This window comes from Strongylocentrotus purpuratus, unplaced genomic scaffold (assembly GCF_000002235.5).
Source record: "Strongylocentrotus purpuratus isolate Spur 01 unplaced genomic scaffold, Spur_5.0 spur5_scaffold_21, whole genome shotgun sequence".
NCBI lineage: Eukaryota > Metazoa > Echinodermata > Echinoidea > Camarodonta > Strongylocentrotidae > Strongylocentrotus > Strongylocentrotus purpuratus.
In genome coordinates this window covers 3,500,771-3,514,207 of record NW_022145607.1, presented here as the reverse complement: position 1 = coordinate 3,514,207, position 13,437 = coordinate 3,500,771, and the positions used below count along the sequence as shown (strand labels likewise).

The 13,437-nt window shown below is 39.1% G+C and overlaps 1 long non-coding RNA gene across 1 annotated transcript; it reads left to right on the top strand.

Moving 5' to 3' along the window:
• Window positions 1–10,647: 10,647 nt before the first annotated feature.
• Window positions 10,648–13,164, top strand: LOC105439673. The gene is made up of 3 exons (XR_004065801.1): window positions 10,648–10,871; window positions 12,006–12,145; window positions 13,148–13,164. It is a non-coding gene; the product is annotated as an uncharacterized LOC105439673 (long non-coding RNA).
• Window positions 13,165–13,437: the final 273 nt, after the last annotated feature.

Genomic DNA, 13,437 nt, shown 5'->3' with positions numbered 1-13,437 from the left:
AAACATTTCTCATTCATATTTATCATGATCAAGGTCAATATCCGTCCGGTCAATTTCAGATAAAAAAACGCGCTTGCGCGCGTACGTCCGCGCGTCAATGCGCGCGAAAAAAGTGAAAATGCTCAAAATCGTCTCAAATTTATTTTGCATACGTTTCAGGTCATTTTAAGCATTTCATAAAAAATCGCGCACACGTGCATGCGCGCGCGTTTTTGCACGTAACACCATCACAAAACATAGAATCACCACTTTTTTTTCTTTCTTGATATTTCTCATATTTTTTCGAGGAATTTGATACCATGTTTATCTCTTTATGACCATTAATAACAAGATGAGCGTCAATTCAAGAAAAACGTCGGTGCGCGCGAGCTCTTTTAATACATAGCATATATGGGCAAAAACATGCCTATACAAAATCCATTATAGCTCTTTGGAATGAACCGTGACCTTCAATTCTTTTTCATATTTAGATAGAGTATGAGTCGGAGATATGATTCCATGTCTCATTTGGCCATTAAGTGTATCGTGACATCATCATAATGGCCTTGGAACTCAAAATACGATTTTGCATATTATGAAGTCAACATATTTATGTAAAATTGATTGTATCTCTGTAAATATTGATCGATTTTCTTCCAAATTTCGATATGATGTAGCTACGACAATTCTCTACAAGCTTAGTATTCATCATTTTTCATTTTGATCACGTCATCATAGTGAAAATTACGATTAAAGGGCACATATCAGAAACTTCTTAAGTTGCGTGTTATGCCTAAGGAAGGTGAATTTCTTTCACATCATTAATCTATATGACATTGTGTTTTAGCAGTATCTCGCTTATTTTTGCTCTATTTTGTGTCAAATTTTAGTTGACCCGCCCACCTATACTTGTTTCAAACAAGTATTATATGTCTAGTTCATAATGTTGTTGTTTAACCCAAATCAGAACTCAACCTTGTCTTTCAATGAAACCGATAAACCTATATATGTTTTTACCTATTCAGTGTTTTTTTAACGGTAATGATTAATTCCCTAATGCATTTTAAAAAGAAAAATAGTAAACTTGTGCTTCAAAACTCTCACACACTTTTGTTTACCGAAATAGTAAGTACAATTACAGTTTGTTTCAATCTAGATACAAATATTGCTACAGTTTAATCCTATTGACCGAAACATTCATTAACGACCAGCCGAATAGGCCGACAGTCCACGAGACCACCAGTGTGTATATTGTAGATCTCGTAAAAGCTTGAAAGGATTGCGAGGCCCACATGCCACTCTCTCGAGCTGTCGATCTCGTGGGCTTTCGGTCTCGTGAAGCAATATTACATTTTCATAAATGCCCGCGAGAGCAAAATTGTCGGTCTCGTTGGCTGTCAGTGTGTGCCGCCGGGTTCATAAACCGTGAACTGAACTATGAGAAGGGCCGCAAAACTGAATTTGTTGGTTTGAAATCGGCTTTACAAGTGCATGTGCCTTTAATGCTTCTCCGATATTTGTTTAAGCATATATTGCGTACATGTGTGTTTTACCATGGAATCTCTGGTTTATTTATTTATTTATTTATTCTCCACTCATGGGATGGATTGCCCTTGTCAGCTATAAGCTGTTTTTCAAAGGGTCCAATACCCCTTGTCATTGCGTCAATCTTTTTCCTGACTCCATTTTATATTTTTAGATTGGTCATCTGACTTTGAAGAGGAAAAATGTGGAATCATTGAAGAGGAAAGGAGCTGGACAATTAAGAATCGTACGTGGTAGATATTAACTGAAACGTCTTTGCATCTTCTTAAAACAAATTTTCTGTTGACTATTCAGCCTTTACAAATGAAGATTACCGAACCGAATACATAACAATTGAATCTATTTCATTTTCTTATGTTATTACATTTCTTTTACCATTGCAATCAACAGTCAGAAAAGAGGACCGTTGGGTTGGAATGACGAGCAAAAGCCCGGTCCCCCACTCATTTATTTAGGGTACGCATATGCGTGTTCCCAGCGACCCCCCCCCCCCCCCTTCAGCAAAAGTCCGGTGTGTAAAGTCAATACGGGTCGACCTTTTTCTTTTGTTATACGAGCCTTTGTCAGCACCCCTCTTTTCAGCAAAAGTCAGGTGTGTAAAGTCAATACGGGTAGACCTTTTTCTTTTGTTACGAGCCGGAGAGTTTGGGAACACGCATGGTATCCCTCCGTTCACGGAGTGGGGGGGGGGGGTGGGAGCAAAAGGCAGCTGTCTCTATCAAAAAATGACCTGGCAGCATTTTCATATGATAGGTCGTTCGGTCGGTGCTCAGTGCTTACATCCTTAATTGGACAAGGTGTTTCGCATTGTGTCCCTATCTACCCAGGTGTAAATACAAAAGCTGCGTCAATGATTATTAAAGGGGCCCTCGATAAGACCGGGATTTTTTCAATGGGGGGGGGGGGGGTTAACATTTTTAAATCGGGCCCATATAGCTCCGTTTAGTCTCATTTGACAACGCCCCTTATCGTCAGAGTCAGCAGCTTAACATGTTAGCCTATGGACTTTTACCCCAAAAATCGTTAAAAATTCTTTTTTTGTTTAAACGAAAAGCACATCCACCCCGACGTACGTTATCACTATAGTCCGTGGGCCAGAGGGGGCTACCGTGCACCCCCCCCCCCCTATGATCCTACTTTTTGGGTGTCATTTTGTTCATTGGGATCCTTTTTATCAGAAAAAAAGATGTTCCCAAGAAAAAAACTCATTTGGACAATAAAAATTGCCCCTTATTTGAAGATATGTAAAAATATAATTTGTTCGTGTTTTGCACAATTTCTTAGGGTTCGTGAATTATGCGCTTACATTTTACCTATTTCTCAGCAAATATAACTCTAATCTCCACCAAATTAATAAACAATCTTTGTAAACTATACAACAATAGGAAGACATTTATTTTATTGTCTTCAATTACTAATGACGTCATAAATTTTGCATATATTTTGATATGCAAATTCTGTTTCGAATCTGTCAAAATCACCTGAAAGTTGTATTTTGTCTGCTTTTATCATGAAATGAGTTTTATAACCCTTTAATTAGGTGTACAATTATTCATTGACATGTTATCTGATGTTTCCCGCAACAAAAGTTCAGTCAACTCATGTAGACATTATTTTTTCCCCTTATTTGAAGATATGAAGGAAAAAAAATAATCTTGTTTTGCACACTTTCTTAGGGTTTGTGAATTATGCCGGGAATGTTGTGCTTACATTTTACTGTTTCTCAGCAGATATAAATCTAATCTCCACCAAATTAATAAACAATCCTTGTAAATCATACAACAAATAGGTAGACAACAATTAATTTTATATATTTTATTGTCTTAAATGATTAATGACATCATAAATTTGCATATTTTTTAATGTGCAAATTTCTGTCTCAAAACCTGTCAAAATCACCTAAAAGTTATATTTTGTCAGCTAGTATCATAAAATAAGTTTTCTTGCCCCCTAATTTGGTGTAAAATTTTTCATTGATATGTTATCTGATGTTTCCCGCAAAAAAAATCAAGTCGTATGCGCACCCCACCCCCCCCCCCCCCTCCCGCATATTACGATTATAATGTACATTTAATCGAGGTTTGATAGCAACTCCTCTGGTACAGTCCACGAATCACCAAGTCCTGCCAGAAGTTTAACAAATTTGTTGCGTTGCTGCAACAGTTTTATTGGCTTGACTTTGCCAGTTCCTTTAAAGACAAAATACAACTTTCAGGTGATTTTGACAGATTTTGAGACAGAAATTTGCATATCGAAATATATGCAAAATTTATGACGTCATTAGTAATTGAAGACAATAAAATAAATTAAAATATTTGTTTCTCCCTATTGTTGTATAGTTTACAAAGATTGTTTATTAATAGTGGGGATTAAAGTTATATTTGCTAAGAAATACGGTAAAAAGTAAGCACATAATTCACGAACCTTAAGAAAGTGTGCAAAACACGAAAAACTGATATTTTTACATATCTTCAAATAAGGGGCAAACAAAAATTGATCAAATAAGTTTTTTTCTTGGGAAAATATTTTTTCTGATAAAATGGATCCCAATGAACAAAATGACACTCAAAAAGTAGGATCATAGGGGGGGGGGGTGCACGGTAGCCCCCTCTGGCCCACGGACTACTAGCTCTTTCATTGGAACCCTCATATCTCATTGACTTTTGAAAGTTCACCCACCGTAATTCCATCAAAATAGGTCGCAAGCTCGCCATTGCTTATATAACACAATGAATAAGCAACGTTATTTTAAGCCATGAATATTATTCTCAAACCTACGCGGTTTCCACATTTCGACAAACATATCATACAGGAATGAGTGAGTTTTAGGGATGTTCCCATTCAGACAAGTTTCTTTATTAAAATCAAAATTGAACAAAATTGTGAAACATTTCAAAATATGTCGAGTTTGTTGCAATGGAAACAAGAAACGGACACTGAAACCTTAAAGGTTCTTTACGTTCCAATTATTTTCTTTTGTAATTTGTTTTGTTTTATTGTAAGGCTTTGAAAAGATAATCGCGGTGCACTGGACATGAAGATCTGATGGTGTCACTAATTTAGTTCGTACTATGATTGATTATAGTGAAGGTCCTACCAATGTTTGTTTGGTTTGAACGCTTTTAAATGGGAGACATGGAACTGTACATGGATTATGAAACATGCATTTGTGAATGCAAAACATAAAAGAAGGAGACACGAGACATAAATGATTGTGGGCTTGCAACGAACACTCACGTTCACGTATCACGTGATCACGTATCACGTTTGCGCTGTTTCGTAAAATAGGTGACTCTAATTTACGAAGTGTAGGGTCTACCATTCGTTGTTTTCCACGCCGGTAAAACACGAATGATCACGTCTTCCAAAACGTGACGTGAGTGTTTAATCAATATTTTTATAATTGCAGGCGCTTGTTACTAAGACTAGTCATGACGTCTGGCTGACAACAACGCGTCGCGATGATATCGACAAAGTCGGAGAATGGGTGAGTAATTGATTGCAATATGAGTAGATTTAGTGAATTTAGTGATTAATTTTGAAAAATTTGTCATAGTTTTCGTGATCTTCGGTAATTTCTTTTCATTTTGAGACTGTTCTCAACAGATATTTGGGGAAAAGGCTAGGGAAATATTTCTCTTCAAATTGCACTTTGATTTTCATCGTCGTGAAGTAGTTTGACTGCGGTTTGCCGTCATGTCACCCAGTTAGGGCCCGGGGTTCCGGCAGGCCCACCCCGTGGAATTGCGGTGCTCATTTGCAAATTTGGTCGTCATCATGAATCTAATTCATCAATTTATTGATTGAATTTAAATCTAGATTTAACGTACACCTTGAAATAATCTATGAAGTATGATTTCTTTAATAATCCAGTGATTCTTGTTAAAATCTTTAGTAGACCCTTCTTCTAGATCTAGACGTGAACTTTGTTGAGGTACTCACTACCCCCCCCCCCCCCCCCCCCCCCCCCCCACCGAGCAAAATATTGGCCGGTGTGACCGCGCCGTTTGTCCTACCAGTTTCGTTTGTCCGTCGGACATAATATGCGGGTTTTCTGCTCGCACGGATCGTCTGAGGGACGATCCGTGCGGTTTACTATCCGCACATTTTGTCCCCCCATTGTTTTACGTGCATATTTGAAAGAAGGAAGCAACTCGGCAAATCAATGTATTTAGACTCATTGACATTGTAAATCATGTGACTGACATTTTTTCTAGAAATTACATAATAATAACTCTACAATTTTTTTAAAGCAAATGGGCCAGTCCTTTTGAAAGTAGAAGTGAATATTTTCTTTAAAACCTTTATTTTATGAAGGCATACTCGTGATATCGGCCCCACAACTGTTGTAATTGATTATACTTTTGTACGTGGCTTCGTACATCAACCAACTCACTACTAGTATATACTCGTGATACAGGCCCCGCTCCAAATATTTGGGGGCGTTTCGAGGTTTAATGAAGGAGTTAAATGGGAAATAAAAGTGATTAAAAATGGGGTTGAAAGTGAGTGGGGGAGGCTAGAGTATTTAAGATAAGGTAGAGCGTAGCACAAATTGGCGGATGCTCAGGGGTAGGGGCATTTAATTACGGTCAGATGATTGGCATGTGGTCCAGGGGGCAGAGCCCCCGGAAGCGCAGGGGTATGGGCATTTAATTACGGTCACATGAGCATACTTTCTTTTCTATTTCTTTCTATTTAATTCTCTTTAATATACTTTTTCAAAAGTGTGGGGGAGGGGGGGGGGGGGCTTGAGCCCCCAAGCCCGCCTTAGTAGGCCTCTAAATAGTAAGTAAGCACATTTCTTGCCTGACTGTAAATTTTGATATTTGTCATTCTCCCACAAACGCATAAAAATATAATTTACTAAAAAGTGTGGAAAAATCCCGGAAATTTAGGCTATTTTAGCAGCATCTGTAAATCACTGGTATCAAATTAGAACAAAAAATTCACTTTTAAAATTTATTTTGGTGGGGGGGGGGGGGTAGACCTATGGTGTCGAGGGGCTCTTTCTTTATTTTTGTTTGGTAATAAATAAGGTTAGGTTATGTGGGTGTCACTCAGGCGCGGACATACGGGGGGCGACGGACCCACCCCCCCCCCCTCTTTGAAAAAAAAAGAAAGGAAAGGAAAAAGGAAAAAAAGAAGGGCTAAAAACACAAATTAGAAGTGGACCAATCAAGGCGCTCACTTATCCGTATCAGGGGGAAAATACACGGGGGCTCGGGTGAATCAGCCCCTGAAATGCCAAAAAGAGCCCCCGAAAGTCATAAAAGTAGCCCCCGAAATTGTTAAAGTATTTTTTTTTCCCTGATCCGTATATAGGACAAGGCCCTGGGGCAGCTAGCCATACTCCGATATTTGGGTCGTTTTCCGATCAGAACTAGCCCTAACTATCATTCCAGGATTTTGTTTCAGAACCTGAGACAAAGTCACCCAATCCCTTTAAGTTTCAAAAAGTAGACTTCATTGACCTGGACATAGGCTTACGAACCGGGGGGTGCTTGGGGGGGCACAGCCCCCCCCCCCCCAAAAAAAAAAAAAAAAATAAAAAAGAAATATATATATATATATATATTGGGGGGCTCAGATATCATTGAGCCCCCCCCCCCCCCCCCACCCACCCACTGAAAAAGGTCTAGCGACGCCCCTGACGACACATCAGGCCTAAACTTGCTTTTTGTGAGAGGCTCAAGTAACCGGGCCAGCTATTTATAGTTGAGTAATTTTTGAAGAAAAACAAAACAAGTACTCGCTCTCCAATTGTATTGGTTATTTGGGAATTTTGAATGTCATCAAATATGTTTTTTTCCTTTTAACACAATGATTGTTTTGCGACTCAATTCAGGCCTGACTAAATATAATTTTTTTTGTAAGGCAACAGACAAGTAATTTAGTCATATACCTGATTAACATTTGAAGATTTCGTACACTAATGCCTGGTCGTGTGTAACCCATATTTGAACACTAAGTTGCACCTGAAATTGCAACATGTGCATTATAAGCTCAAAATGCTTTTTTTCATACAAATACACCACAAAAAAATCCCAAAAGCTTGAATGCATACTGTTTCACAAGATGTAATTAAACAATATGAATGATATTAATGATACACTTACATGTACATGCAAATGCATGATCATTTTTGTGCTTCTTGCTCCCAGCAAGATAGTTTCCTTTTACATTTAATTGTGTTGCTGTTGTGAGTTTATATTCATATTTTTGTTATCAAACAGGAATAAATAAATGAATATAAAAATACATTTGTACAATGATAGTTGTACAATGATGATAGAAGAACCAATGACAATCGCAACTAATCTTCCTTAATTCCTTTTCTTTTCTTCCTCTTTGTTTTCTGTCCCTTTCTCTCCTCTTTCCCTTTCACTTCCCTTCTCCTTCTCTCTCTCTCTCTCTCTCTCTCTCTCTCTCTCTCTCTCTTTGCTGAGGGGGGGGGGGGGGGGTAGGGGTACAAATCGGGACAAATTGCAACTGATCTTCCCTACCTTTCTTCTTCCTCTTTTTCCCCCCTTTCCCTTCCCTTACTTCGCTCTCTCTCTCTCTCATTTAAGCTTGCTGAGGGAGGCAGGAGCTTTTCGCCCCCTCCCCCCGATCCACACGATGTTGGTGGGATTAATCGCAACTGATCCCTGCCTCTTTTCACCCTTTTCTTTTCTTCTTACTCTTTTGTGTTCCAGTTTGGCTCTCCTCTTTCCCTTTCCATTCTTTCTCTCTTTTTTTTTTTGGCGGGGAGGGGGTGGGGTGGTCGGTGAGGGGAAGGGGGGGGGGTGGGCAGAGGCAAAGGCCTTTCTCCGCGATCCACATCTTGTTTGCAGGAAAATTGCAACTGATATCCCTTTTTTTCTTTTCTTCTTTTGTTTCTTTCCCTTTCCTTCCTTCTCTCTTGTTTTGCGAGGGGGGGGGAGGCAACAGCATGGGCGGCAAGGCCCTGTCGGACCCCTTTTTCTTTTCTTCTTCCTTTCCTCTTCTCTCTTCTTTCCCTTTCCCTTCTTTTCCTTCCTTCTCTCTCTCTCTCTCTCTCTCTCTTTTTGTTTGCTGAGGGGCCAGGGGAGGGCAGATGAAGGCCTTTCGCCCCTGATCCACACCGCGTTGGTGGGAAAAATCACAATTGATCTCCGTACCTTTCTTTTCTTTCCCTTCCCCTTCTCTTCTTGTTTCTCTCTTTTAAGTTTGCTGTAGAAGGGGGGGGGGGAGACAAGGGCCATTTGCACCCCCCATCCCCCGTTCCCCAACTTGTTGGCGGGAAAACTGCAACTGATATCCCCCTTCTTTTCTTTTCTTCCCTTTATTTCCTTTTCCCTTTTTTCTTTCCCTTCTCTTCCTTCTCTCTTTCTTTTTGCTGGGGGGGGGGGGGGGCAACAGCCTGGGAGGCAAAGCCCTTTCGCCCCCCCCCCCGATCTTCTTCTTTCCTTTCCCTTTGTCTCTTCTTTCCCTTTCCCTTCTTTTCCTTCCTTCTCTCTCTCTCTCTCTCTTTTTATTTGCTGAGGGGCCAGGGAGGGCAGACGAAGGCCTTTCGCCCCTGATCCACACCGCATTGGTGGGAAAAATCACAATTGATCTCCGTACCTTTCTTTTCTTTCCCTTCCCCTTCTCTTCTTGTTTCTCTCTTTTAAGTTTGCTGTAGAAGGGGGGGGGGGAGAGACAAGGGCCATTTGCACCCCCCACCCCCGTTCCCCAACTTGTTGGCGGGAAAACTGCAACTGATATCCCCCTTCTTTTCTTTTCTTCCCTTTATTTCCTTTTTCCTTTTTTTCTTTCCCTTCTCTTCCTTCTCTCTTTCTTTTTGCTGGGGGGGGGGGGGGCAACAGCCTGGGAGGCAAAGCCCTTCCCCCCCCCCCGATCTTCTTCTTTCCTTTCCCTTTGTCTCTTCTTTCCCTTTCCCTTAGTTTCATTCCTTCTCTCTCTCTCTCTCTCTCTCTCTCTCTCTTTTGCTGAGGGGGGGGGGGGGATGGTGAAGGCCTTTCGCCCCCGATCTCCTTTGTTCCCCCTTTTCTTTTCTTCTTCCTCTTCTTCCTTTCCCTTACTCTCCGCTTTACCTTCTCTCTCTCCGAGGCTCTCTCTTCATTTTTTGTTGGCGGTTGGGGGTCAAGGCCTTCTCGACCCCCCCCCCCCCCCCCCTTCCCTGGATCCGCGCCGGGAAGACCTGTAGTGTCATCCCTAGCTAGCTGGCAAAGCTGAATATGGGTTATCCAGTCGTTTCATTCAAGTATATTTATACTTGTATTGAATATGTATACGTGTGGACTAGAGTACGGACATTCGGTGCGGCAGGCGGACTATTGGTGCGAGACCTCTTCCGCACAGATTGTCCGTCGGACATTTGAGGCGCGCACGGAATGTCCGACACGGACATTCTGCGCGGATAAAATCCGCACCGATCGTCCGCTCTCGATCGATCTCTAATAGGCGGACGATCGGTGCGGGTAACATTCTACGCGGTCACACCGGCACGATTTTCAAATTTCAGCACACTAAATTTCAAATTTGCAATTATACACGCAATGGCCCAATGTATAAATTTACTCTTACTCATGTAGTATACATTTGTTTCTATATTTTGTATATTGTTTGCATACCTTATGTTTTATATAATTATCCGTATTTGTTGTATAACTGATTTGTTTGATTGCAGAAAATAAAGTCTTTGAAATGAAATGAAATGAAAAATTGGTGGTGTCAACTTCAGACCAAAATTATCTGTGACCATGGATAATCAAACAACTCCAAACCCTATTTTATTTAGGCCTAGATCTAGATGTAAACCTGGAACTTATTAATAAAAATATTCAAAAAACAACAACTAGGATTTGTTTATTTAATGTTTAGATTTTGTGTGGGTCCAGCATGCTTGTCTAGTTGTCATAACTCATATTCATAAGGAGTCTACATTAAAGATTTGTTTCCAAATTGTGCAGTTCATGTTGATAAATATATTTTTGTTGGACGTTGTATAAGAAATTACCCCTAGTCCACAATTATGTTTACTTATCTGTAGTCCACCTCTTCTTGTTATAATAAACTAATTCTACTCAGTACTTCTTCGTGCTCATAGGCCATAGAAAGCACTGTGTGAGGTACAAGTTAAATATTCCATTAGTTTTACTTTGTACTGTGGTTCATTAAATAGGAATGTTGATTTCCACACCATGTTAAATTTAAGGCCAACCATGACATAAAAAATAGCTATTATGCTTGATCTATTTTATTGTTAAGGAGAAAGGGATGCCTTGATTATTGTATTGGTTTTTTCCTTCTTTTTGTTCCAACAGATTTGAAACTAAAGAGCTGAAAGAAGTTAACAACATGAAGCAGAAAGTCCCATGCAGGTAAAATTACAAGGTTATTTAGAACACAAATATTAAACGATCACCTACATGTATTAATTCACTAAAAAAATAAATGGAATTAAGTTGACGTTGCAATTATAGCGCTTAGAGACTTCGGTGGTGAGCGCTTTATAAGTAACATTTTTATTATTATTATTATTATTAGCGTATATAGTGGAGGGTATATTTTATTTTAGTTCTGCACCTAGCATACAATTTCAATTTCAATTTCAAATTTATTCACATTTCCAACAAAATATTACAAATAATTATAAGCATTTAAAACAAATTTAAGAAATACATGTTGGAAACAGAGGGGTCCACTAAAAAGCAATGCTTGTACAAGTGTGAACACCTCAAATGAAACTTAGGAATAATGAGTAATTAAATTTACTATTCTGTAATGACAAAAGGAACTACAAAATAGGGGAAAGAAAAATGGGGATGCCAACAGAGACGAGAAAGGGACAAGACAATACTTTACACGACAAAGATAGAAGAACATGGTCATAATTATACAAAGAGTAGACAATGACAAAAATAAGTGAGAGATCGAGGGTACAGAAAAAAATACTAAATGATGAGCTGCATGTGGGGTTGAGAAGAAGATAAGGAAAGAGAAATATTGATGTCTTTAATTTTGTTGGTTTACAAAGGAAAATGTGTCCTTATTTAAAGGAGGTCCTGTGTGCCCGCCCCCCCCCCCCCCCACTCAGTGTTATGTGGGGTATGCATATGCGTGTTCCCTCCTTTTGAAAACACCCCCCTAAGTCTGGTGTGTAAAGTCAATACGGGCCGGATTTTTGTGTACTATGAGCCAGACTTCGTGAAAACTACCCCTTTACTGGACATTTTGGGAATACGCATGCGGTCCTGCCGACCCCTGAGTGGGGGGGGGGGGGCGGGCCTGTGTGTAGAAGAGCCATATCTAATCCACATCCAAAGCACTACATGTAGGGTATACACAGGACCCCTCCTTACCTTTTTTAAGGGCTCCTTTCACTTCTTGAGCAATGAAGATGAAGAAGAACACAAAATAAGATGAAAGTCTGTTTATAGGATGTATTATGGTTGACATGTATCCATTAGTATCAGTTTTAAATTGAAGTACCTACTTTGTTTTCTGTCATGTAGGATGATGCTTCTCTACAGTGGGTGATGAAGGCATGCTGGTTTACAAACTCAGGAGAGGAACAAAGAAGAGATATTGACGGGATCATATCTAGAGATGCGGGCCTACTACACTTCATACGAGCAAGTGTGCTAATATACATGTAGGTACCCCAATAAACTTTTGTGGAACACATGTCATGCAGAAAATTAAGATCTGACGAAGATATTTTTCATTGTCAGTTGACTTGTAAAAGAATAATTGACTGAATATCACAATTGTGATTTAGATTAAAAATTAAATGTCAATATAGATGAAATATAAGTCTACGTTACGTGTGTTTCAGTAGCATTATTTCCAGTATATTCTCTGGTCCAAGTTGTTTGGTCATTTTATGTCCCATACTTAAAGGTAATAAACAGTTTTAGTATGGGGTCATAAATTTGGTTCAAATGAACATATTGGACGCATATGAGATCCTACAATATTCAGTGATCGTTGTCGCGGTTGTAATCGAGTCTAAAATTATGAAATTGTAAATAATAAACTCTTTATGTTGTATAGCTCCCTCTCAAAGTCAAGATATTAATTTTTCTTGACTAAAATCGACCAATTTGCTATTCTCATTTGGAAGTTATATATCACATCTACATATTCTGAGATTTTCATGGTCGCAGCTACCATTTGAAATTTATCAAAATTTACCGGGAGCACCAGTAAATATTTATATTCAATTTTTCTCGAAAGCAGAAGTGTTTTAGAGGCTAAGTTTTCTAGTGCTTATAATACATCCACAGGGGCATTCAAATATATCAAAATTGTAAAGAATCACTATCCACCCAATTTTCAAAATTTCGTAAAACTTTGTATTACCTTTAACCGAGTATTATTCAATAATGAGCACGAGTTTACATCACAAGTACATTGTATTACTTATTTCATACCTTGTCTGAACCAAACTTCAACAGTCCTATCGTCTCAATGGGATCATCAGAAATAATCTAAAATGTGGTCAGAAACTAGTCTTGTACGAAAAATAGTTTCGGTTTGCCCAATAGAACCCCAAGTGAATTTCAATCCTTCCTTTTTCTGAGCAGGTATCAGGGTGTGTGTTATTAGTCGTCATTGATTTTCTTATATCTTATTTCATTTTTCCATTCAACAGACTTGGGTTATCACTACAGCCCTTTCTTCTGAAAACTAGGCTACAACTTTAGTGATGAATGCAGAAGACATCTACACGGGACTACGTCTTAAAGATGCCACCCTCATATTATGAAAGAGTACAATAGAGATGGGTTTAAACTGGAATATTTACATGATATTTATTTATTATTTGTATTATACTATCCTCTTCCTGGTGCTGTTATTACATGGCCCATGTAACAGGTTGCAATAGTGTACACATATGATTATATGTTTATATTAGAAGGACTTAGAAAGTGAAAAGTTTTG